The sequence below is a fragment of the Octodon degus genome, unplaced genomic scaffold (genome assembly GCF_000260255.1).
Source record: "Octodon degus isolate 3935 unplaced genomic scaffold, OctDeg1.0 scaffold00171, whole genome shotgun sequence".
Taxonomy (NCBI): domain Eukaryota; kingdom Metazoa; phylum Chordata; class Mammalia; order Rodentia; family Octodontidae; genus Octodon; species Octodon degus.
Window position 1 is genome coordinate 3,775,186 of NW_004524747.1, and position 5,926 is coordinate 3,781,111.

The 5,926-nt window shown below is 37.4% G+C and overlaps 1 pseudogene; it reads left to right on the forward strand.

The window, feature by feature from the left end:
• The first annotated feature begins 5,661 nt into the window (after positions 1-5,661).
• The window catches only part of LOC101584887, an 83,696-nt pseudogene continuing 83,431 nt past the window's right edge, over positions 5,662-5,926 (forward strand).

The window sequence follows — 5,926 nt, forward strand, 5'->3', positions numbered from 1 at the left end:
ATATATATACATATATATGTATAATCTATTATTATTAAGTCCCATTAGTATTGGTGAGAACTTGCTTCTCCAATTCTATTTTCAGATCCCTATGCTACTCTTATCTATTCTGTGGAGGTAGCTATGTGAAAGAAGAAGAGAAAGTGGACCTTGTGTGCCTGCCCCAAAGAGGAGAGGTCTGTCTTTTAGCTGGACAGATAAGGGAATCTCAGGTAGAGTGAATATTTACTATTAGATATAAAAGACTGTATCTAATAGTAAATATGGTCCTCTGATGGCAAGGTATAGCAGTCTTAATTAAAGATTGGGAATAGACAGTGATAGATTTCCCAATAGGTAGATATTTAATTATATGCATTTAATTATGCTAACTTTTGTGACCTCACTTTTGTTTTTACCCAACCATTTCCACCAAACTAGAACAATAGTTCACTTATGTTCCTGATAAATTCAACGCTTAGTAGGGACATAAATTTTAAAACATTATACATACATACTTCTTACTTTTTATTATGTGCCTTTTCAAATATACTTAAAATTAGACTAGCAATGGCTTGCCATGTTCTTATGGATTAGATTTATGAATTATCAATTCATAGCTACTTTGACTAAATTCCTCTAAATGGTATGGACATTTAAAACATCCATAACTTCAATATTATTATTATTGATGAAGGCAATTAATACTATTCTATATTACTATTACATCTCAATTTAATATTCTAATATTCCTACTTTTTAAGTTTTATCTAGTTTAAAACAGTACACAAATAAGATCCATACACTCTGTATGTAATTGATGCTTCTCTTATGTCTCTCTTAATTATTTGTTTTCCTGCTCCTGTATTTAATGTTAAATTATGATTTAAATTTTGTTGTTATTGAAGAAAACAGGTTTTCATTCTTTAAAATCCCTCACATCCTGGATTTCCTGTGCTCTTAGTATAACCTTTCGTTCTATTTCCTGTAAACCTGTAGATCTACAGGCTTATTCTGATTCAGAATTAATTTTTTGGCAGAAACTTTTCATAAATGTGATGTACATTTTCATGGAGATATGCTGTATGTAGCTTAATCTTTTTTATGCAATTGGGGTAATTGACGCTCATTGCCTAGGTTTATTATCTTACTAACTTTTTAAAGATGTTGAGGTTGCAGTTCTGTTTTTCCTTTGTTGATTAGTTGAAAAACTTGTATAAAAGGAAAATTCCTCTCAAAAACTATTTTGTTAACATGGGGGGGCATTGCAAATTCCTTTAACTTCATTCTATGAAGGTGGAATTTTGATATATTTAATGTATTTGAATTCATCAATTCATTTGGAGTTATTATTCTTGATGATTTCTCTATTCTTTCCACTTTTATACTGCTGGAGATTAAACAGAAGGCCTGGCAGAAGCGATCTATCGATGCATTTCAACCCTACCACTCATCCTTTTTTTCTCTTTCCATTTCTATACCTCTCCCTCTGAGCACTTACAGACACACCTCTCTCTTCTCCACTTCCTCTCCCTCCCCCTCTCTTCCCAATGCCTTCCCACACTCCTCTTTCTCCCTAGCCTTCCCTTGAAAACGTCTCCCTGACTGGATGAGACCCCTTGGCTCTAGGCTTCTCTGTCCTTACTTCCCTCACCTCCCCAGCCAGGGCCCTTGGATCACACTTGGTGCCCATCGGAGCACACACTTCCTTCTTCCTGCTCACTACTCCCAGGATGTTTCGACAGTTATTATTCTTAAATTATGCTTAACTTGGTTGTTGTAATCCTTTTCATGTTGGCTCCCAAGTGCTTCTGACACAACTCCAATAATCTTGGCAATTAGTACAATAATATGCATAAGTGATTTGAAATACTTATTACATGTTAACTGCATGGCCACATCTCTAAATTACTATATAGTTATGCTTCGTATAACAGGTTTTTTTTTTTTTGGCATAACCGGAGCATATAACAGGTTGTAAAACCACCTTTATCCCCAGTCTATGGGTATTAAGTTGACATACAATGTAACCAAAACATTCTTTAATTCCATATCCTACAAATTTCTGTCTTTACGGAAAAATAAATGATCAATACCATCTGGAACCCCTGAAGGGAGTCCTCAGTTTCTGGGAACATGTTATGGTGCATGAGAAAAAGAAAGGGTAAGACACAAATAGCAATATACCAGCAATCTGGGACGGACAGTTATTCACTGTCCGTGAATAAAAGGCCATGAAGCAGCCAGATCCTTGGTACGTATGTATGTATATTTATTTATTTATTTTTGTGGCCAGCTCAGCCCACCTGGGGCGGGGCTGGCTGGCATGTGGTGCTGGGGGATTGAACCGCGGTCGCTGTGCTTTGCTAAGCTTGTTCTAAGTAGATGCTTTAGACCACTGAGCTATCTCACCAGCCCCAGGTATGTATGTATGTATTTTTTATTTAATGGAAAACATAAAACAAGATTTCATACCAAAATAATAAGAGAAGAGCAATAGTAATACATTGTGTATTGTTATCTTCAAAGCAGTTATTCAGAATATAAAATAGGGGCATAAAATTTCTCTAAGTGGTAGTACAAAACTTTCTTTTCAATGAACTAAGAGAAACCAGTAGTCCAACTATCTTGCCTTTTTTCCCTTTCCTTGCCTTCCTTTCCTTTTCCTCCCAATCTAGTTCCTCTTTCTTTTTGAACAACTTCTCCCCATTTCACAATATCTATTGTACATTTTAAATCTTATTTTCTCTTTCAGCTTCTCATTCTAGGAAGACAATAAGATGTTTACACATGTGAGTCTGATTTATTTTGCTTATGAGTATGGTCTCAGGTTGCTTCCATTTACCTATAAATGTCTCAAGTTCATCCTTTTTTATAGCGAGTAGTATTCCATTATATAAATCACTATATTCCTCAGTTGTTGAGTATTTGGGTTGTTTCCTAGATTTAGCTATTACAAATTACACTGCTATAAACATGGGGACACATATATCATTTTGGTGTTATGTTTTCTTTCAGGAAGATACCCAGAAGGGGGATAGCTGAGTTGAATGGGGCCTCTAATCCTAGTTTATTTTTATTTATTTATTTATTTATTTATTTATTTATTTATTTATTTATTTTTGGCAGAACTGGGGATTGAACTCAGGCCCTGAGCTATCTCCCCAGCCCCACTAATCCTAGTTTATTGAGAAATCTTCACACTTATCTCCACAGTGGTTGTACCAGCCTACATTTCCACCAACAGTAGATAATAGTTCCTTTTTCTCCACAGCACCTCTGGCATTTGTTATTGCTTGATTTCTTTTTGGAGATGGAAGCTCAGTGCTGTTTTAATTTGCATTTTTTGAATGACCAATGATGTTCAACTTGTTTTTATATATTTCTTTGCCATTTGTCTTTCATTGTCTGAGAAGTGCAAATTCATCTCAGATGCCCACTTTTGGATTGGGTCTTTGAAGAACCTTGGTATTTATTAGTCACATTTACATTGAGGAAAATGGTGAGGGGATTAGTAGATGACTCTGAGGCCAGCAGTGGCCTTATGCTGAGAAGGATTTTATGTTGATGAGCATGACTTTGGATGACTCAGGAGTTCATGGTGTTCTTAGACTAATGAGGATCTTATGAAAATGAGGATGATGTGGAGAGAGCAGGTTAATAAGATTGCTCTTTCCCCCAGGCAAAACCAGTTTTTTATCATTAAAGTCTTCTTAAGCAATCAGGATGTCTTCAGCTGATGTACTCTTGCTCTGGAACATCACAGTATCATGGACAGGTGCAGCCACAACCGTGACAGGAGGTACATGGAGTTATGTTTCTGCATACCATAACCAGTCCCACGACAAGACACTAGGCCTTGGACAAGCCCTAATCACAATTTAATTGTGAAATGATTTCTCCCCCAAATTATATGGAGTGCCCCTTGACACAATACATGATGTCATCATGGTGACACAGTACATGATTTCACCTCCTAAACAAAGCATTTACTGTTTTCTAAGTATATTTTGAAAAATGAAATGAGGTGCAATTGTTTCCTTTTGAACAATATGTTTCTAGAGCTATTGGAATAGTTGACAAGCCATTCTTCCACCGTGTAGATGAAAGTTCTTGAACTGCCAATAACACTTAGTGTAGGGGCTGGGGAAATAGCTCAGTAGCATAAACACCTGCTTGGCAAGCACAAGTTCCCGAGCTTGGTCCCCAGTACTGCATGCCATGCTGGCCGGGTGTGGTGGCTCACACCTGCCCTAGCTGCTAGGGAACTGTGGAGCAAGACATTGTATCAAAAGGAGAAAAAAAAGACTTAATGTAAATATGTCAGTTACATTTGGCTTTTTTCTTTTGGGCTAAATCAGAGGAGGCTGGTTCCTTTTATTTTCCCTTCCTGCAGTCTTTACTGTCTTGTTAAGCCACTCCAGTGAGTTCCCATGTTATTCCTCCTTTTCCTTATGTTGTACTTCTTTTCCCAAAGGTTTAGTTTTTTCCTGTTGACTTTTGTTCTTGGCTTAGTTTCAACTTTTGCAGGAGCAGGTTTGACCTGAAATCCGTGGGTCTCTTGAGCTCTTTACTGCCTCTTGAGCTGAACTGACTTTCTTTGTAAAAATTATGGCAGTGGCTGTCATGGGAAGCCTGGGTTCCTGGGTACCTATGGGTCTTCACAAAGCTAAGGTGTTAGGCTGCTTCCAGTCCTCCAGCTTAAGATACTGGGATCCATTATATGAGAATTAGATGAACAAGATTAAGCAAAATTGTATGGCAATAATATCTATCTATCTACCTCATTTCCTTTAATAAACAAATGGCAGCATACTTCTCATACTTTCCACTACCTGGCTTTTTTCACCTAACAGGCTGTCAGGGGATCACATCAAAGCAGTATACAGAGTATATACTCTTCATTGTTTTACAGCTTCATAATACTTCATCTAGTGGATATATTGTTGTTGATTCAACCAGTCCTACTGAGGAACATTTAGTTTAAGTTTTACCTTTCTGCTGTTACAAATAGAGTTGTAATAAATACCTGAGCACATATAGCATAATGTATCTTTGCCAGTGTTCCTTTGACATGGATTCCAAGAATGAGATTACTGAGTGAAAGGGGAAATTGTACTGTATATTGATCATTTCTCCTTTGATTCGGTGATGTTGTTTTACACTCCTACCATCAAAGTATAAGCTCATTCATAGGCTTAAAAAAAGACTGTATGGTCAAACCTTTAAATTGTACCAGTCTGTTAAGTGAGAAATCGTATAGCAATTTAGTTTTAAAATTTTTATTTATTTATTGTGTGTGTGTGTGTGCGTGTGTGTGTGGCCAGCTCAGCCCACCAGGGGGCGGGGCTGGCTGGTATGTGGTGCTGGGGGATTGAACCGTGGTCCCTGTGCTTTGCTTAGCTTAGCTTAGCTTGTTCTAAGTAGGTGCTTTAGACCACTGAGCCATCTCACCAGCCCCAGCAATTTAGTTTTAATTTATGTTCTTATTATTAATATGGTTGAATTCTTTTCATTTTTGTATTTTAGGGAAGGGTCTACAGGGTGTTCAGGGTCTCACTACTAGATCAGACGCATAGTGATCCACCTGTTTACAGCTTCCCAAGAGCTGAGGTTACAGGCTCACGCCACCATGCCCAGTCTCAATTGCTGTCTCAGTGTGCCCCTGGGGGTGGGACCGGCATGGTAGGTCGGTCTGGGGGGACCAAACCTCCGGCTTTTGTGCCTGTTTGCAGGTACTTTAATCCGCTGAGCTATTTGGCTGGCCCTGGCTGAATATTTTTGAATATCTGAATTGTTTGTATTATTTTTCCTGAGTACTATCTCAACACTTTCAAAAACATACTTAATATGCTTCAATATATTAAAGTTTTTTTAATGCTCAAGTATTATTTTTCTCCAATAGAAACCTCACCAGATTTTCTTTCTTTCTTTCTTTCTTTCTTTC